We start from the raw sequence: 22,293 nt of genomic DNA on the forward strand, positions 1-22,293 counted from the left end.
TAGATGCACTATTGTAAAGTGGCTGTTCCACTGGATGTCAGAAGGTGAATTCACCAATTTGTAAGTCGCTCTGGATAAGAGCGTCTGCTAAATGACTTAAATGTAAATGTTAAATGTAAACCATACAAAGTAGGCTATGTAGAAATTAGAAAAAAAATTCAATAAATTTAGCAATATTATACATTTTGTTATTAGACGCAAGCAAAATAACACAGCATTAGCCCTGGTAAAATGCATTGAATTGCAGGAAACTATCTTAAAAAATCGTCAGACTAATTTGGAGAACTGTAGAAAATTTGCTTAAAAAAGCCAACATTACTATACACCGCCAAGATGAGGAACTTCTTGGCAGACAGGCCGATCACGGTCATTCCCACGCCCACCACCTAAGCCCCTTTTTGAGCTATAAAAAACCCTATCGATTATAAGATTATAATCACGTTTATTACGGTGGAAACAATATCATTCTAATCCATTATCAGGAATTGCGTCAAGCCCTCCAAATCGAAACCAGCTTAAGCTAGAAGAAAAATGTTCTCTCAATGTCATGGCCTATTCTGTCCTGTTCTAACTTTAACCCCAGTTGTTAGTGCTCTAGCAGACTTTACCAGCGGTGGAAAAAGTACCCAATTGTGATACTTGAGTAAAAGTTACCTTGTAGAAAATGACTCAAGTAAAAGTCACCCAGAAAAATACTGCTTGAGTAAAAGTCTTAAAGTATTTGGTTTTAAATATACTTAAGTATCAAAAGTAAAGCTAATTGCAAAAAGATCACTAAGTATCAAAAGTTAAACACGCAGACATCATTTATTTAGTGAGTGAATTGGAACCCTTTCCTGTCCTGCGAAGCATGTACTTTTGGGTGTCAGGGGAAATGTTTTCTTGAGAAATGTAGTGAAGATAAAGAAAAAGTAGTAAAAAATATAAATAGTAAAGTAAAGCAGATACCTAAATATATATATATATATATATATATATATATTTAAGTAGTACTTTACACCACTGGACTTTACCCCCAAAACTGAAGTTCGTGCCCTAGAAATGTAGGGCCTAAGCCAAACATTGAGAAATGGGATAGCAGTGTTTAGCCACATAATAACCAGGAGAATAATATGACTGTCAAAAACGCATCGATATAGAGACGTCTGGCGCCCTGTTTTTAGTGGTATGTGTGTGTGTGTGTGTGTGTGTGTGTGTGTGTGTGTGTGCCCTTGTTTGTGTGTGGGGCTTGGTAAGAGGAGGCTGGCTTGAAGTGTCGTGTAAGCCAACAGAGGGCGGTTGCGAGGTTATTCAGCTGCCACTTGGTCTGAGTTCCCAATCATTACTTTACGTCATTGTGTGCCAACTCGCCCGGCGCAACCCCCAAGCGTGTTGAATACAAAGCAGAGCAGAGAATGTCAACGACCCCTGTGCAATGAGACAGCAAGAGTGCAGTAAACTAAGCCAGTGCGGGACAGGAGGGTTAAAGCCCCCGGGGTCCATCCACCCTGTCGAGTAATGCCGTGACGAGAGCCGCCAGCTAATAGAAAACATGCAGCGCAGCATTATTCCGGGAAGCCATCCAACAGGCAGAGCGAGAGACCAAGACAGATGCATGTGCCAGACACGATTACGCCACTGCCCGGGTACCTAGAGCGCCTCAACACCCACCAGACAGGACCAGTCAAATTAGACGGCGGATCATCGATGTGACCAGTGGATTTTCAATTCATAGAGAGAGAATATAGGTCTCGCGGCTCTCGCTCTGCATCTGTTTTCAGGCACTGTCCTCCGTCTACTGGGGTTGTGGGGGGGGGGATGACTCTCTAGATCAAAAACAAAATGGACATAGTCTATCCTTTAGCTTGCTTTTTGAACCCATTACAAACCAACTACCGCGCAGGGAGCCTGTTATCCCCATCTGGAAATATTTTCTGGTGATAACTGGGAGAGGGGGGTGGGGGTGGGGCAGGCGAACGAGGGAGGGTTGTAAAAACCTGCAGCTGCTGTTTAAAATTCCCTTCACTGTTTCATATACCACAGATCCCTCCAATCAAAAGGCATGGGGCAAAATAAGTACAACAACACTAGCATAGTGAGCACACTGCACTCCACAATGAACAAGAGACATTGGTCAGACTCCATACAAACAAATAGACCTGTGCAAATCATAGTCAAAACTTTGGGGAAGTAGCTTTCGTGGTCATGAAAGAAAGCAAGTCCAGACAGTAAAAGCCATGGCAGCAGCCTACCGTAAGACAGGCGCTCTATCTTTGATCGCTTGGTTCGATATCATGGGCAGTCGTCACATTCAGGTCTGTTTCAATATAAAGTTAGAATAATAACAATTAAGAAAAAACATTGCATTTCCATATCTATGACTATAACCATGCAACAAGCTGCTGGTGCCAAGTTAAAGTAGGCCTAACCCATCATCAGCCATGATGCTCCATTTCTGGACCTGAAAACCAACATATAGGCATACTTTACAGGCTAATTTACAATATTAGTCACATTTCTCATGAAATAATATTTAGAAATGAATGGCAAATGATGTAGTGTGTCATTTTGGAGTCACTTTTATTGAAACAAAAATAGAATGATTCTCAACACTTCTACATTAATGTGGATGCTACCATGATTACAGATAATCATTATTCACGATTCAGTCAGGATTAAGTCAGACAAATATCGCACCCCCACAAAAAAATGCTTGGGGTATGATATTTGTGCATCTGTAACTTTCTCATCTAGTTTAGAAACATATTATATTCTTACTAAAAGGTGACTCCAAAATGACTCCAATATTTACCATTCATTTCTATTAGACAGAAAATAAATCTATAACAACCAAAACAAACAGCAAACGCATCCAACCAATTGGTAGAGTCACAAGCTTGATGTAGTCATTGCGTGCTAGGAACATGGGACCAAGTACTACACTTTTACTACTTTAATACACACAGATTAATTTTTCCCAATACTTTTAATCCCCTTAAAAATGGGGAGATAATGTACAAAAAGTGCTGTAATTACTAAACTTTTCACTCGATATGGATGAAAAGTACATGCTGACCACACAAGCATTGCAAAACTAATTGACACATACATGTTATTCAATCATTGCACCCGCCACCCAACGTCAACGAGCGCCAACGCTTCCAATCGATAAAATAGAAGTCAGTTCTATTTGTGACACTGAACGGGTTCAAGTCCTGCCTCTCCCATCTCCTCATTGGTTTATAAAAGCAGATACCCACGTGCCAACTCCTCATTGGTCATACCCACATGGGTGATTGAAAGATGAACTAAGGTCGGTTGTGGTAATTCACCTTATTTTGAAAGTTAGTTGCCAATCGCTATATAAAGAAGAAAAAGCCTGGAAGGAGGAGAGATGACTAGAAATTATTTTGTTGTGTGTGGATTAATTGTCGGAGTTGAGGACCTTGTGCATTTCAGGTACAATAACAACTCAACGTTTAGAGCTCCATTTTAATGGAATGGTCTGCCTACCCATGTGAGAGAGACAGACTCGGTCTCAACCTTTAAGTCTTTATTGAAGACTCATCTCTTCAGTAGGTCATATGATTGAGTGTAGTCTGACTCAGGAGTGTGAAGGTGAACGGAAAGGCAGTGGAGCAACGAACCACCCTTGCTGTCTATGTAACATCGGATAGGGCCACAGTGTCTCTTGACCCCTCCCGTCTCATCCTCCAGTATTTATGCTGCAGCAGTTTATGTGTCTAGGGTCAATCTGTTATATCTGGAGTATTTCTCCCGTCTTATCCGGTGTGTCCTGTGTGAATTTAAGTATGTACTCTCTAATTCTCTCTCTCAGAGGACCTGAGCCCTAGGACCATCTGGCCTGATGACTTCTTGCTGTCCCCAGTCCACCTGGCCGTGCTGCTGCTCCAGTTTCAACTGTTCTGCCTGCAGCTATGGAACCCCGACCTGTCCACCGGACGTGCTACCTGTCCCAGACCTGCCGTTTTCAAGTCTCTAGAGACAGCAGGAGCGGTAGAGATACTCTGAATGATCAGCTATGAAAAGCCAACTGACATTTACTCATGAGGTGCTGACTTGTTGCACCCTCGACAACCAATGTGATTATTATTTGACCCTGCTGGTCATCTATGAACATCTTGGCCATGTTCTGTTGTAATCTCCACCCGGCACAGCCAGAAGAGGACTGGCCACACCACATAGCCTGGTTCCTCTCAAGGTTTCTTCCTAGGTGTTGGCCTTTCCAGGGAGTTTTTCCTAGCCACCGTGCTTCTACACCTGCATTGCTTGCTGTTTGGGGTTTTAGGCTGGATTTCTATACAGCATTTTGTGACATCAGGTGATGTAAGAAGGGCTTTATAAATACATTTGATTGATTGCTAGCTAATTTGTCCTGGGATATAAATCAACAGCAAGCTAGATAAATAGGACAAATTAGCTAGAAACTGCAAGCTAGCTAGCTAAATTTCCATAAATGTTTAATGCTTTGACCGGTCTCTAAATTATATAATTGGTTCAGAGTTTGCTTTGATATTTCAACCTGCTAAATTCTGGGCAGCAGTATTACAGAGAGCAGTAGCAACATATTTGCAGTTCTACATAGCTAAAGTTATATCTTTAGAAAAAAAAAATCATTTTATAGGCAAGATGCTACACCGCAGAACAATCTGAAACTCATCTCTCGGCCCACTCATCTCAGTCAATCATGGCTAGCGGGAAGGTTCCTGACTTTTTCTTTGGCCAAACCAATCAGGCTCTTAATTTAAAAACGTTATTCATATTTACAGATGGCACAAAAGTTTGTTATTAAAGGTGCATGAAAGTCCACATGTTCGGGGAAGGCATATACGGCCAAAAAACATGTTTCGATACAAAAAACTTTTTTATTATGTTCAAATGGCTCTCCTGTGAAGTCTTGAGACATATGCCTAGATTCCTGAATCGGGTTACATATCGGCCCAACCCTAGTGTGTGTGGTAAAACACCATCCTGTTATCTTGGAAATTGGCCCACTTTAGAACCACACTGCAAATATGAAATGAGATGCATTCTCTCTCTGACACCAAGCCTGCAGTCTCAAAGGCAGGATTTAATTCCACAGCATCTCCCCGGGGACAAGTGAGTCGCTATGAAAGAACCAGGTAAGAGCCATGTCGGATGTGACCTTTCACTATTAATACCTTTCTTATTTTTAGAATCATCAGCCCAACCCCCCCCAAAAAAAAAAACAGATGGTCTCATTTTATTAGGGGTGCAAGACAGTTAAAGGATACGGTTCCTGGCAGCGGAATGACTTAGCCTCACTTGGGTTTGTTTTACTGGTTGGTACAGAGCCAAATGTATGTGTTACATTGTAATATACTATACTAGGCCACCGTATAATTCAAAATCAAATAGACCTAACAGGGAAATTCAGGATTTTGGCAATGGAGCCCTTTATCTACTTCCCAAGAGTAAGATGTACTTGCGGATACCATTTGTATGTCTCTGCAGTTTGAAGGAAGTTGCTAACTCGTCTATGGTATCTGCTAGAATGCTAGTAGATACAGTACCATACATTATGCTAACACTAGTTAGCATTGGCCCATGAAATTACCTTTAACTTCCTTCCTACTGGATGTAGAGACATTTTCTTGTGTTTTTAATTCACGCATAGCCATGGGCACACTTAGATACCATTTACAAAATGAAGCATCTGTGTTTAGTGAGTCAGCTACAGCAGAGGCAGTAGGGATGACCAGGGATGTTCTCTTGATAAGTGGATGAAATTGACAATTTCCTGTCCTGCTAAGGAGCATTCAAAATGTAATGAGTACTTTTGGTAGTCAGGGAAAATGTATGGAGTAAAAAGTACATTATTTTCTTTAGGAATGGAGTGAAGTAAAAGTTGTCAAAAATATAAATAGTAAAGTGCAGAAAACCACATGTAATACGGTGCAGGGTGAATTTGCCCCATGATGCTGATCTTGGGTCAGTTTAGCATTTTCCCGACTAATGCTTAAAAAGTTGGGATTGTGTAATGCAGTACTGCATTTAATCACCAATTGTTTATATATTTTTTTCTACGTTTAATTGGCTCAGAAAACATTTTTTTGCTCCTAAATCATGACAGGCTGAATCATCATCATCGTTCAGAAGCCAAGTATTTCTCAATTTCCCGGCATCAGCAATCCCCACAAATCGATGTGTTATTTGAATAACTGCCTGGGTTACAGCATAAGCTGGGCCAAAGTTGCAAAATGCTCTCAAGCTTTTATTGTAATGGAATTTTGCTAAAACATTCAAACAAAATTGCAACACAGTGTCTTCTTTCAATTGTGTTATGACCCCATATCAGGGTGAGATAGATAAGAAAAGCAGAAAGGCATTTATAATATCAGATTACCAGTATAACATCTTATTGGCCTACTCTAACATCCTTCCTGGCTCAGAAAATACAAAAGAACACAGCTAAGATACCTGGTAGCCTACATATCATGAAGAATGGCCTGAAAAATCAGGTTACTTGAGCGCGAGAGAGCTCATACAGCCATACGATATAGCTCAGCCCTAGCATATTACTGAACCTGTGTTTGTACTGTAGCCTGGCCTAAGCTAGCCCATGTACAGTATATAGGCTACATATTCAATGCCTTCAGAAAACTCACAGCCCTTGACTTTTTCAGCCTGAACTTAAAAAAGATGAACATTTTGATTTCTAGTCACTATGCCTACACACACACCCCATAATGTCAAATTGTAATTTGTTTTTTAAAAATATTTACAAATGAATTCAAATGAAAAGTTGAAAACGTCTTGAGTCAATATGTTATGGAAAGCCTAAATAAGTTCAGGAGTAAACATTAGCTTAACATTGCATGGACTCACTGTCTGCAATGAGAGTTTACAAAAAATTATTTTATGAATACCTCATCTCTGTACCCCACATACAATTATCTGTAAGGTCACTCAGTTGAGCAGTGCATTTCAAACAGATTCAACCACAAAGACCAAGGTTTTCGAATGCCTTGCAAATGTAACCTTCATTTAACTAGGCAAGTCAGTCAAGACCAAATTCGTATTTACTATAACGGCCTACCCCGGCCAAACCATGACGACGCTGGGCCAATTGTGCGCCGCCTTATGGGACTCCCAATCCCGGCTGGATGTGATAAAGCCTGCAAAGAGGAACACCCATTGGCAGATGTGTAAAGAAAAAAATGTAAAAGCAGACATTGAATATCCCTTTTGAGCATGGTGAAGTTATTAATTATAATTTGATGGTGTGTCAATACACCCAGTCACTACAAAGATAGAGGTGTCCTTCCTAACTCAGTGGCCAGAGAGGAAGGAAACCGCTCAGGATTTAAATCATGAGGCTAATGTAATGGTGACTTTAAAACAGAGTTTAATGGCTGTGATAGGAGGGAAATGAGGATGGAGCAACAACATTTTAGCTACTCCATAAAACGAACCTAAATGGCAGGGTGAAAAGAAGGAAGCCTGGACAGAATAATAATAACCTGTTTGCAACAAGGCACTAAAGTAATGCTGTAATTAGATATTTATGTATTTAATTTTCAATAAATGTGCGAACATTTCTAAAAACATGTTTTTACTGTCATTATGGGGTGAAAGACAAAAACAAATATTTAATCAATTTTGAATTCAGGCTAACACAACAAAATGTGGAATAATTCAAGGGGTATCAATACATTGAGGCTAGCCTAGCAGACACACCTCCAGGAAAGAGTGCTGATGAGAACGAGTGGAGGGACAGATGGTGCCCAGATAGGTAGGGCCATGCGACACCCTTGTTGTGACCTGCACAGATTAGTCCTGTATGCCCCCGCCCAGCTCTCTCTCTTGATGCTTTCAGGACAGATTGATGTGCACAGTGCTCAACAGTCAAGCTTTTTTTTGGCTTTCCACTACAAAATAAAAAATGACATATGCAACAAAACAAAAAAATATCCCACTCAGTACACTGAAATGACAGGCAACCTTTAAAAACTGTAGTTAATCACTCTGTTGCCTGAATAGAGGCAGGCAAAGCCATGCCATCCAGTAAAAATGCAATGTTTTACCAAAGAGCAGCTAGCCTAACCAGCCAGGAAAGGAGACCTAAGAGCAGGCCAAAGATTTGTGGGGACTGGAGAACGCTCCATGTTACGACAAGACCTTGATGGATTACAGTTACTAAGGCCAGCTGGCCAAGCATTATCTTGGTCATCTCCGAATTTGAATGAGAGCAGGCCAGTGCAGGGTTCTCTCATGTGAAAGTCATTAGCTTGACCTCTGAATACCACCCATGTATCCTATCAGCTGTGTTCGTCTCCCCTGGATGTTGTCAACCTGAGAGAAAGGCCAAGTCTACACTTTACATCGTTTTCCAGAATACAGACGATCTTATTAAAGCACCAGCTAGGTGTTAAACAGCAGGTCTATAACAACCAAGCAAATGAATACCTGCTCTTTTGAATTGATTACAATGCAGACATGGCAATCCACCATATATTTGCATATGGCCAAGAGGAACACAAGTAGGCCACATTTTCCACGGCAGCAAAGAGTGCGAGTGTGCTTCAGTGTAACGAAAGCGAAAATGTCCATCGATTGGTTGTGGAAAAAGAGTAATAGTGCTGTTTTTTTCTGATCAGGCTACTTTAAAAAAAACTATCCTAATAATAATGGTTCTAAATAGTATATATGATGACAGTATTTTGTTCTGAATTTCCATATGGTCAACTGCCATATCGTGCAATCCATTTGCTGAAAATTCCAACATAAAAATATAGCCTAGGCTCTTTTTTTTGTTCTGCAGATTTCTCTTAAAAAGATCTTGTTAAACTCACAAATTAAAAGCGCATTCACATCACAAGGGAACGTATTTAAATAAGCTTAACTTGTATACCACAATTTCCTGCAAGTCTACACAAATGTCTTACCAATGCATATTTTCAAAGCTCAACTCATAGGCCTGCTATTAAAATATTAGGCTAGGATAAAATGGGTGGAAATTAAAGTATGCCATCCTGCAAATTGATATTGGCATTAGCTACAGCTCCTGGAGCTTCAAATTATCAAATGTTATTAGCGTAAGGGGAAATGACTGACACTAGCTCAGCACAGGTTAGCGGACTAAGCTAAGCAGGGCAACTGGGAAGAGGCAAAGCAGAGAACATTTAACAAAGTCAGCACAAATGTGTGCCTCATATCCTAATTGCCTTAACTAAAACTCAGTGACCGCAATGGTCATCTCATGCCACTGACACAAGCAACTGGCCTATAGGATATTTAACCAATCCCCTGCACTGATTAGGCCATCTACAGCTCAGTATAGATCTGATAGCCAATAAGAGGGCTGGATTTTAAGTGTATGTAGCCTGTAACAGACAGGAGACCTATTTGATGTGACGGTCATGAACTTTCCTGACTCTAGTACTAAAAGATGTAGGTATAACTGTACATTCACACAAAAGTTACTCAGGAAGAAATGTTGTGAAACTATTATATCATCCAACTTCAGATAATCCTCTAATAAACTGTCTGTCTTTTAAAATTGAGCATTTAGCTAGCATTTAGACTTTTCGGTAGTTCTGGAAGAGAAAACAACTCAACTGTCAAGCTATGACTCATGACCAACTAGCAGGCTAATTCTCAAATTACTTCCAATGTGGCCTGTTCATTTTAAAGCAGATGTATCCTTTCACTGAAAAGCCATGCTAACGTAAGGGCCAAATGATTCAGCGTTCTTTTCACAGCACACACACACACAAAACCAGTGCTTGGACATTAAGAGATCATTTTCAAGGTAACGTAGATTGTTGTTAATGTTTAAAAGGTCTGGAGGAATATTTTTAGCTGAAAGCTAAAAAATTCCCTAAAAGCTCCCAAACCTTTAAAAAGGCATGGCTAATTACCTTTCTGTGTCAGAAGCAACAACTCACGTGTGAATCAATTTAGGGAGGGAGTTGCTTGGGCTTGCAGTTCTGGCCTTACTAATGAAGAGCCATGGCAAGTCTGTGACGTTACTGTTTTTTGTTGTTCATTTTTGTAACAGGAAGGGCTGAACGGTCTTCCATTTCAGAAAACACCCACTTCCTCCTCCACTGCCCCCCTGTGACTGCCAACTGTTAGACAGACACCGTTCTAGTGTTTTCCGGCTTGTTTCCAGGCCGCACCGGTCAACATGTACAGCTCCCTCCCATACTAGCACACTACAGAGCAGTGGATAAAGAGCTTACTGTGGAGTGTGGCTGTGGACCTCCTATGTGATAATAAAATATGTGGGACCTCCTTAAAATAGTAAGAAGCCCAAGCAAGGCAAATTAGGGAGCCAGCCCTCGGCTCTGTTTCAGGTCCACCTCCAGTACAAGAGAAAGATATTTTAGCTACGCCTATGAACTAACTGCATTGAAAGTGAAACTCTTTTTATATGGCAAACAATATCCTGGCATAAAAGTACAGTTTGAATCAGCCTATGAAGCAGACTACAAATAAATTGGGCAATTCTTTCTCTCTCTAGGAGGTCCACGTGCTCTGAACTTCATGGAGAGAAGTCTGCATAATTTGTCTGCATCATGAAGGGAAGGGAGAGGCACCATCTGTGGTAGTTCCCCTCGTCATCAACAAGTCCCAATACAAGCATGAGAAACTCAAGCGGCTGTAACCCGCAAAGTGCTTGTTAGACCATATCAGCGAGTTCCCCTCACTCTCACACATTTGTGCTCCCCCTCTTTCCCTCTCTGTTGCTCCCTCTCCCACACAGACACACTCTCTTTCTTTCTTTCCTCCCTACCAACCCAGGATGGTATGCACCATACTGCAGCAAACTACTTTTAAAAAAATTGATCAGAGAGACGTTCTTCCCACCTCGTTTTTTTGCTGAGTCCCGAGTAGCTCTGTCGTGCCTCTCTCTTTAAGCCACAGCATAGATAGACACACCAGGTGCAGCTGCTATGCCTCGGAGTAGTTCCCCTGCTTCAGCGTCTGGAGCGAATGACCACGTGAACTGTTGTCATTCCCTGCGAGGAGCTGCCGAGTGCTGCAGCAGCCAGAGTCCCATGCCTAGACAGATTTTTTTCTCTCTTTCTCTCTCAGCCACGGAGGGGAGCGGAGCAGCCAGACAGGAAGCAGAGCAGTGTCTGCTCAACTATCTGGCTGAAACACTTCCAGCCATCCCCCACAGCCAGCCCCTTCCTGCCTGCCTGCCCAACCGCCTCCAGCCAGGTCCACCCACTCAGGGCTCAGCCCAATAGGAAAAGGGATATCAGGGCATAGCGCTTTTCTGGTTGGCTCGCAGGGTACTGACTGGCAGGCAGGCAGAACTCAGAACAACCCAATGACACAGACACTGCTGGATCTTAAAGGTATTTCCTCAATTTCATGGCCAGCTCAACTGTTACAAGCCATCCATCCCCCTTTTGGGCATTCCACGAAGGACACAACATTTAGCTACAAGGCAACCAACATGAAAGCAGCAAATCCTCCTCTGTATCACTATAAGCAAAACAAAAACACAAAGTTTATATAATAAAGCTAAATACCTGTATGTAACCTATTTATAAAGTAGTAGTCTATTTTAAAAAGAGAGACAGGGTGTATTGTTTTTTGTTTTACACCCATCTGATGTGAAAGGATCTGATGTAGAGCATAAGCTCTCCCCACCTGCACTGTAACATGACATAAGCTTTGCAGCATCCCCTCAGGAAAGAGAACATTGTCTCTCTTCTCCCCACCCCACCCTGGTGACGACACACACAGCAGCCTATTTAGTATCACGTGAGACCTGGTGGATGGAGCGGCAGCAGCACAGAACTGATGAGTCAGAGCCCCGGCCGGCTTCATGATTTTTCGATTCCAATACAACACAACAGCTGTATTCTCTCCCTTTCTCTATCCAACTCTCACTCTTTTTATCTCACTCACCCTCTCTGCGTTGAGCTCCCACTCATGGACTGAAGATTATGTGGTAGCCTGAGTGCTTTATCAACAACATCGATGAGGCTAGACATGCTCTTTCCAGTCCACCGCCAAATAAACCTGATAACCCTCAAGGCTAGCTCGGACAATAACACCTAGTGCTCTAAAAAAAGAGGAACAGATGTTTTTTTATTTTTTTCCCCCCACCACCCAAATCGGTGGTGTGGTGTTAATCTATCCTCCAAAACAAAGTGAATTGTGTATCCTACCGCAGCAGTTGACAGACTAAAAACAATTATATTAGCGCCATCCACCAACATCATCGTTGCATGCGACCCACCCATAGACCGTAATAGGGGACCCAACTTACAGGGTCATATTCAGTAGTGCGCATCGCAGCAAAAAGTTTTGCAAACAAATGTAAACAAGCGTTTCTTATTGGACATAATCAGGTCGGTCCCTCCAGTTTCCCAACTTACAGGGTCATATTCAGTAGTGCGCATCGCAGCAAAAAGTTTTGCAAACAAATGTAAACAAGCGTTTCTTATTGGACATAATCAGGTCGGTCCCTCCAGTTTCAGCCTGTTTGTTTCCGTTTGGTTAGAGTGAATAGTGATATAGAATCAGTTGGTGCTCTACTCTCATCCCTACGCTGAGAGAAGGGGGGGGGGGGCTGGAAGTGACAGTTTGCAAACTGTCACGATAAAGCCATGCTTGACAACACTAGAAAGTGCTTCAGACAGAGGTGGAGAGGAGATGACTGCAGGAAAACATAGCCTAGGATCCTACTGGGGAGCAAGTGGTCCTAAACGAAGTCCAATTATCTACCTAATCCAAATCATTTTGTAATGATGGGATACTAGCCATAAAGAAGGTAATGTTGCAGAAATAGATTTCCAACAGTAACACAAAGGCCTTGCGGACAAACAAGTCAGGCTACTTCCTTCCCACCACGATATCCCCTCCCTAACCTCTGTCCTGGTTCACCCTTGTGCCCAACTGTGATATGAAATAACAGGCTATTAATTCCGCAAGTGACTTTCCAATGAGTAGGCTAAAGAAACAAAAATAACCAACACAAGAGATAGATATTTTTTGATATGTTTTATTTTTAATTGGAGGAAGGTTTAGGATTTGAGGGAACATTTTTTGCCCTTGTTTTAAAGCAATTTCCAAGAGAATTTCATGAACTTTATAGTGCATTTTAGCAAGGAAACATTGTTAGGCTAAATTCTTACCCTGTTTTCATATAGTAATAGTATATATTTTTAAATTGCACTGTTGAGGAAGCTTGCAAGCATTTAATTGCACCATTTACACTGCATCCTGTGCATATGACAAACATTGAATTGGATTTTTATAGCCTATGGCTAAAAGAGGCAAGCAGACCAATCGTTCACATAAAATAAAGGGTGTGGCATCTCTCCATTTCCAAGATTTGAATAAAGAAAATAATGGAAACCAGTGAAAGCTCAATGATGGGATGCTGCCTTCCTGTTGTTGGCTGTAATTAAATAGCAAGAGGCAGAGTTGTGTTTCACTTTGAACCCCCTGGATGAAGGACTTTCTGAAGACCAATGAATACATGACTGAATAAAATGTACAGAACACTATAGAATAGAGTGAAATGAGATAGGTTTACACTACATCCGAATGCAGCTATGTAACATCGTTCAGATGACTGACAATACAGAGAGGCTCCATCTTGTTGAATTGTTCACTTGCCCCTGCTATGTTGCAGAGCTTCAAGTCTCAATCAGCAGTGGGTTTCCATGGATACCTAAGATGGACAAAACAGATCCACGGATAGACCTATATATCCTCTGTGAATCTCATCAACAGTTCTTTGCAATGCATATTCATTTCAGGATCTCTCTTTTTGTACGACACACAATAACCTGCTATTTGAAGGCTAGGCTATACCATTAACTACAGATTTCTAAAGTCCCTTGCCTAGCAATTCTCCAGGACACTGAGCAAAATAACATTTGTTAACCCGATTAAAAAAAAAAAATGTTTTGTAATATCGGGCCTCAGCTATTGCATTAGTTTGACATCTGAAATCGAGTCTGAAATCTGTATTCTGCCCTGCAAACATGAACATCAGAACAAGGAATAAAACAATTGAGTCACACATGCATAGCCAAACTGTTTATTGAGCCTTACTAAATAAATCATCCTAGATCAGCATCAAATCATCTTTGGCACATTAACACACAAGCATAGCCTATTGACCTTCACTCACACTGTACAAGAAAACTGGGTGGGTGAGTGAGTGATTTTTTTGTATGTCTAAGTTATTACATATGTTATATGTCAAAGTTAAGTTATATAACCTACATTATGTTTACTTAACCTACAAAATTATGTATACACTGTTACTGAGGCTGATTATGTCTGCAACGCACTGTCATTTTGCACCTTAAAGAGCCATCTAGGAGATGCTCAACCTATCCTCGTAATGAATAGATTACTTTTCTCTTTAAATTGGACCAAGATGTGGCCATGGAATTTAATTTAGGTAACTAGCTAGTTTGCATCGGCTTTGGTATGGCAACATTGGCTTGCCAAAGCCAACTATCTAGTCAATAACAACATAAATAACATTAGTGACACTGACAGCCACCTGAAGCTTTGGCAGCTCAATAACATGTTCGCGTGCCGTGAACTTAGGAAACCGTTCTAGCCAATAGTTGGAAGCTACCTCGTAGGGGCAATTTAGTGCTAGCTGACAACATTGGCTAACTGAAGTAATATATTTTTTTTAATCTGTCAACTCACTTTGAAAGCCTACGAGATGCTAGCTAACGTTAGCTAGCATTCTTGTTGGAGTAGCTGCGGCAAAACGAACTAACGTTAGCTCGCGCCGGTAATAACATAGCTAGCAATCTATCTATGTTGGCAACCACAGTCACAAAGCCAAGCACAGGGTGACGAGGTAAACAAGCTGCCTCGTTAACAGGTAACTAAACAAAATCGTAACGACTCAAGTAAGAATTTAGCTATTCTATGCTAGCTGCTCACCTGTCGCATCCAGCTGTACTGGTCACCGCGCGCAGTCAAGAGACGTTCATCGGCCCACGCGGAACAACTCCCAGGAAAGGTAAAATAATATTGAATATCAAGTTGCAAACATTCTAGTCGGAAAATAAAAATAAAAACTCGGTAAAGGCAGAAATTATTTTTTCTCACCACTAACTACTTTACAATAAGGCTATCCGTGTTGCACAAGCAACAAGCTCTTTTGCAGTTCAGTCACAGACAAGAAGGGGTAACCCAGACTCGTCACAGGGACTATAAAGCTGAAGCATCCGTTGAGAACGTTTTCTCTCCACCAAATATGGTAGTGAGAGGAAGTCCTGTGGCAGTAGGAGCGGATGGAACAAGCTGATATTGGTCTGACGTTCTTCTAATTTTCTCATCGATTAAATATCTGATCTCAATGTATTTTTCTGTTTCCAAAACTATAATCTGTTCGAACACAGTGCACTAAGTTTTATAGACTTGACGCTTTTCCAACGTTTTAAATTGCGTTGTTTACTAGTGCAAGGTCGAATCGAGTTTCTGCACACGCGCACTTTACAGAGGAGGCGTTCCCTAACGGAAATATGCAAATACATGCTACAACGCCAGCTCGTGCTTGGATTTTCCCACCTCCTTGCTTGTTCGACCCCCGATGCTTCATTTTCTCCCGCTGTAAACGACACAGATGAACTATCTTAGGTTAGTTATAAATATCTTTGGTTCAGGGATGGCCAAAGAATGGTGAAGTAGGATGCACTTGACTACAGGGGGTAGTGGTATTATTATGTATTGCATGTATTAGCACTCAATTTAGCAGTAATTCTAATTTTCATAGTTATTAATGTCAATTGAATTTGTTGTTCAACACATTGAAATAGATTATGTTTAGATAAATATCACCATCATCCTACCAATAGCTGTACTTGGTATGGTCCAAAATGAACGTCAGCAGCACAGGGAAGGGCAAGGGGTCCGCTTGTTGCCTAGGAAACAACTGTGAATCTCCCGGGACAAAATATGAAGCTAGCTACTGTGGCTACAGATTTTAATAATCAGGAAGCTCTTCCAGTGCCACTGGGATTGATATTCAGGATTTTTGCAAGTCATTTAATATTCATCATTTCGTTATGTAGTGTGGTTTAATCGACACTGAGGTCAACATTGATAAATCAAAAAATAACTGCCATCTTCTCTGCAAAACTATAGGTGTTGATGAGTTATTAAAAAGATATTGGTTATCAGAGCACTTTTATTTTTTCATAATTGTTTTAGTTTCTGTACAGTTCATTGACTGAGATTCTATTTCTCTGCGTTGAGTATGTTTATTTTACACACAGCCTACACACAAACACAATCACACACACACACACACACACACAGCTGTTAAGTAATACATACATTGGATTTTTTTTGTTGGAGCTCTCTCGCATATAGGACAGTACGTACTAATTCAGTAAAAATATAATAAAAAGAACATCAATTTAAAAAGTGCGAAGTGGTAAGATCATTAAAAACTGTCCAGTCATGTGCTAAAGTGCTACAAATAGGATGAAAACAGCTCAGGTTGTTTGGTTTAACCACATAATTAGGAATTAGAATACTGGAATGGGGAAGAACCTTGTTATGATGGTAATAAAAGTCAGCCATTTTTGTCAGGGGGTTGGTCAACAATGGTTTGCCAATGCTGTGATAAGATATTGAGTAAAATAATGAATTGTAAGGATTTATCTGCATTGTATGGTTGTTAGCTAGCTAGCCAGCCAGTTTAAGAGGAATTATCTCATAAATGTTTCAAATTAACTTCCAATATGCCAACATTCCATACAAACAATGCAGTCAATCCACAGCCAAACACTGGCTGAACTCAGTTGATGATAGGATTTAAACAAGTTGTAAATGCAACAAGAAAACAATAATGTAGACATTTATGGTCTGTTTACATATATTTTAGAGGCTATTTACACAGAAAATCTGTATTAAACATGTATAAACTGTATTTATAATTATATTGCAATATTTTAGGTTGACAAATATTCTATTACACAATTTCTTATCTATCACATACCTTACTTTTATTTTCCTGCTAAGTAAAATCAGGGTTATGCCTACACTGTCATTCATTCAGACTGGTTTGGATTTCTCTCTGACCAATATTGCTGCCATTTTAACTGCATTCTGATACTGCGTTCTAGGGTTTATGACATAGCCCCTAAGCTTTCTATGGGTTTAACACACACACACACACACACACACACACACACACACACACACGTGTGTTCTTGTAGTCACAGTAAGGTTTTGACCCGTAAGGCCTCACTAAAAATGGACACCTCTGTCACCGTCATAGAGTAGCTCCTCTTCCCTTAAGTCAGCGTATTCCTCATGCTCAAATGCTTTGCAGAAGCACCCACTTGTTATGATACTTAGCAATATTGCCAAAGCTGGATTTAGCATCCATCTGCTACACAAACACTTCTGCCCTCAGCAAGTAGCACAAGTCATTGAGGACCATGTCAAAAATATTCATGGAATGAGCAGGGCATGGATTTGGCTCCTCTGAGTGATGCCCACGCCATGCCTAGCCTATTGAGTGAATGAACAATGAGCCAGCTAGCGCTAGCATGCACTGTGCTCAAGGCCAAAGGGCCAGCAGAGTGAAATGTGTGTGAATGCTAGCCAAGCACAGATGAAGGGGGAAGTTTGACTCATCTTTAGGGATTGTCAATGTCATTCTGTACAATTGTATAGTAAAGGCATGCTTTTTATGGTTAAGTAAATAGAATGAATTATATGGGCAAAACACTGAATATTCGTCAATTTAAGTAGGTTATGGAATTGTAGCCAACGGCGACAGTATAATGTCACATCCGGGTCTCATACCAAGGTCTGATAGAAAACTTACCAACTGTTCCAATAGGGTTAACCCACTTGAGGGAGATCACAACTATCTAACCTAGATAAGGATCGCTACATTATCCCCTCCATTCAGGAGAGCATGTCCCTACATTTCCCTATAGCATGTCCTCCATATACAAGCCCCTCTGATGGCCACACGGCCACCAATTCCCACTTCTGACACCAACGTAGCACATGGTGCCAGTGTAATGCCATTGAAACTATGTGAGGGTCCCATGACGATATTTTAAGTCTTGCACAATGTCTGCTCTTAATTTGTTGTGTAAACAAAATTAGAAAAATCCTTTTGAGAAAGAGTCATAAGCTGCTTATCAGGCATGCGCTATTGCTTGGCAGACATCTTGTGTTGTCCTGAGCATCTTGTCAAAGTTTTCTTTGTTATGTTGTTGTCAGTTTGGATTAATTGGCGATACATTTCTATTCGGTTATCAAGCATATCTTAGATAATTAGGCACCACAGCAAGTGACCGTCTCTGCCATTTAAGTAAGCCTAATTCACAAATGGGACCTCGTTATTTATCAGCTTCTCATTGGAATTTCCTTAGCAAACAGAGCAAGTCAGCAGTTGTGTCCCAAATGGCACCATATTGCCTTTATAGTGAAATACTTTCGCATGGCACCCTATGGGCCCTGGTAAAACGTAGTGCACTACAAAGAGAAAAGGGTACCATTTGGGACGTACACAGTACACAAAGTCTTTTACAGTAGTGCTAGCGTTTGAGGGTACTGGAGTAAGATGTAGTTTGATTCTGCTGACTGTGACCTCTCCCTTACATACCCTTACATACACAGCCTGTTACTTCTAAGTGTGCACTCTTAGGAAAAAGGGTTCCAATAGGGTTCTTCAGCTGTCCCCATAGGAGAACCCTTTTTTGTTCAAGTTGGAACCATTTTGGTTAAAGGTAGAACCCTTTCCATATCGGGCTCTACAAAGAACCCAAAAGGGTTCCAACTGGAACAAAAAAGTGTTCTCCTATGGGGACAGCCAAATAACCCTTTTAGGTTCTAGATAGCACCTTTCTTTCTAAGAGTGTACTACACAGCATATGAGAATGTAAAAAAGACTCAAAACACATCGATGAGAGACAAAAACCTCAGGAGTAGTTTTATACTGACAGTGGCAAGACTGTAATAATGATGACGAAAAACTGCCTATGCCTGAGTCACGCTCATCCCTAAGGGTCTCTCGATCGATTTCACTGCAGAGGAGACTTTACCCTAGTTTTGCATAAACCCCTCTGCACAGCTATATGTTTTCAGGTGATGAATTGTAATTGTATGGGTATGGATAGACCATATAATTAAAAAGAACACAGAAGAGGAACATAGACCATATAATTAAAAAGAACACAGAAGAGGAACATGGACGATATAATTAGAAAGAACACAGAAGAGGAACATAGACCATATAATTAAAAAGAACCCAGAACAGGATCATAGACCATATAATTAAAAAGAACCCAGAACAGGATCATAGACCATATAATTAAAAAGAACCCAGAACAGGATCATAGACCATATAATTAAAAAGAACACAGAACAGGAACATAATGTACAGTATCTAAATATCAAAATGAACATCGTATGGTTCTCCATAACTGAAATACAGCACCCGTGAATGATGGGTATCACCGCTCCCATATAACATCCTGACATATAAGCCTGGACTACACCGGCTCCAACGCTTGTCGGATGTGGCAGGGCTGGCAAACTGTTACAGACCCACTCCAATTTGCATACCGCCCCAACAGATCCACAAATTATGCCATCTCTATTGCACTCAACACTGCTCTTTCACACCTGAACAAAAAGAACACCTATATAAGAATGTTATTCATTGACTACAGCTCAGCGTTCAACACCACAGTGCCCTCAAAGCTCATCACTAAACTAAGGACCCTGGGACTCAACACCACCCTCTGCAACTGGATCCTGGACTTCCTGACGGGCCGCCCCCAGGTGGTAAGAGTAGGTAACAACACATCCGCCACGCTGATCCTCAATACGGACCCCTCAGGGGTGTGTGCTCAGTCCCCTCCTGTACTCCTTGTTCACTCATGACTGTACAGCCAGGCACGACTCCAACACAATAATCAAGTTTGCCGATGACACAACAGTGGGAGGTCTGATCACCGACAACGACGAGACAGCCTATAGGGAGGAGGTCAGAGATCTGGCCGTGTGGTGCCAGGACAACAACCTCTCCCCCAACGTGATCAAGACAAAGGAGATGATTGTGGACTACATTCTCATCGATGAAGCTGTAGTGGAGCAGGTTGAGAGCTTCAAGTTCCTTGGTGTCCACATCACCAACAAACTAACATGTTCCAAGCACACCATGCAGTCGTGCAGATGGCATGACAAAACCTATTCCCCCTCAGGAGACTGAAAATATCTGAGGCATGGGTCCTCAGATCCTCAAACGGTTCCACAGCTGCACCATCGAGAGCTTACTGACGGGTTGCATCACTGCCTCATATGGCCGCAAGGGACTACAGAGGGTACTGCGTCCGGCCCAGTACATCACTGGGGCCAAGCTTCCTGGCATCCAGGACCTCTATACCAGGCGGTGTCTAGCTCCAAAAGGCTTCTAAACAGCTTCTACCCCCAAGCCATAAGACTCCTGAACAGCTAGTCAAATGGCTACCCAGACAATTTGCTTTGTCACCCCAATTTTTACGCTGTTGGTAATCTCTGTTTATTATCCAAGCATAGTCACTTTACCTCTACCTACATGTACATATTACCTTAATTACCTCAACTAACCGCATGTGACAAATACAATTTTATTTGATTTGGAGCCACCTTGATCAGTTAACTCAGACCCACCTACATCGCCATTCTTCTGCCCCTCAACAGAATGTTTCCTGTGTAAATTGTAGGCCCTAATCGATAACGTCCTTGTTTCCATGAGGTAAGCAATGGCGTGGCAACAACGCTGAGTCAACCAGCGCGAGCCCAGTGGGTAGGAAGGAAGGTTGTATTTCTGAACTATTCAAACAGGGCCTAACATCAGACAGGAGGATACAGCATTCTATTCTCAAGCTCTAGAAAACATAATCCAATCTCCTGAACCATAATCCAATCTCTAGAACCATAATCCAATCTCTAGAACCATAATCCAATCTCTAGACCCATAAAAAGAAGAAGATGCCAGGCTGAGGAAGCTGCAAACAAAACAACAAGCTACAGATCTCTTATGGCAGGCAACTCAATACAGTATGCATTGTGCTTTACATATGATGCCTGCTATCAAAGGAGGGTTATTGAGGTCATTTGAGGAGGTGTTGAGCAGGATCTAGAACTGCACTCTATCCCGATTATTAAACAGTGGGCATAACGTAGATTGGGTCTCTTGTATAGGGTGGTATTCATTGGAAAAACGAAAACAAGTGTTTATTACACATTGTCTCTGTACCGGTACACCCTGTATATAGCCTCGCTACTGTTGTTTTACTGCTGCTCTTTAATTATTTGGTATTTCAATTATTTACTTAACATTTGTTTTTCTTGAAACAGCATTGTTGGTTAAGGGATTGTAAGTAAGCATTGTCACTGTCACTATATCCGACGCATGTGACAAATACTATTTGATTTGATTTGATTAGGTTTGGTGAAACGGTTCATGTGTGATTTTGTGTGTTTTACTTAGTCAATTGAAAATGTGCTTAAAGTTTTGAATGTTTAAAGTTTTTGTTGATCCGAGTTTTGTAATAAGAGTTGTAAAATTTGAACACAAACTTGTGAAAATAGTACCGAAGCGATATTTACCGGAAAGAGTTTAAGGGGGTCATACTGGGCAGAAGTGAGAGGTGTGTGTGTGTGTGTGTGTTTGCATGTGTTATGTGCATTTGTCTGTGCATGCATGCTTGTTTGTGTGCATGTGTGTGTGTGTGTGTGTGTGTGTGTGTGTGTGTGTGTGTGTGTGTGTGTGTGTGTGTGTGTGTGTGTGTGTGTGTGTGTGTGTGTGTGTGTGTTGTGGGCATCTATCCTCTGTCAGTCACTTTGATTGATTGAGCCTAGCTCACCTGGGTATTCCACATCCTAGTTTTGCTATTCATGTACATTCCCCTAATCACAATGTCTAAGTAATGATGGATTTGCGATTTCCCCATAGTCATTCCTTATACTCGAACGATAGCTGATGTGCTGAGTGTTGAATTCTTGTCAAATGGCACCCAATTCTCTATATATTGCACTACTTTTGACAACGGCCCATAGGTAAAAATATATATATATATTAAAGGGAGAAAGAAAATGAGCATTTCTTATTAGACATTTCTAGGTTGTCCTTCCCTGCTTCAACACATTTTCTTCCATCTAATGCGTGCTGACATGACCCTGGTGAATGAATTCAAGAACATAGTGTCACAGCAGACGAGTTTCAAGTATGGCTGCCTTCCTCCAGGCTGTTCTTCATACTTTTTCTAAGACCTCCTCTTCTATACAGTGCGTGTGTGTGTGTGT

General features: G+C 41.2%; 1 protein-coding gene across 1 annotated transcript in view; it reads right to left on the reverse strand.

The window, feature by feature from the left end:
• Nucleotides 1-15,188, reverse strand: part of LOC135542457 (muscleblind-like protein 2a) — a 63,343-nt gene extending 48,155 nt beyond the window's left edge. Inside the window, 1 exon segment of the mRNA XM_064969417.1 lies at nucleotides 14,911-15,188. The gene's annotated coding sequence lies outside the window, so the exon portion shown is untranslated.
• Nucleotides 15,189-22,293: the final 7,105 nt, after the last annotated feature.

Source organism: Oncorhynchus masou, chromosome 6 (assembly GCF_036934945.1).
Source record: "Oncorhynchus masou masou isolate Uvic2021 chromosome 6, UVic_Omas_1.1, whole genome shotgun sequence".
NCBI lineage: Eukaryota > Metazoa > Chordata > Actinopteri > Salmoniformes > Salmonidae > Oncorhynchus > Oncorhynchus masou.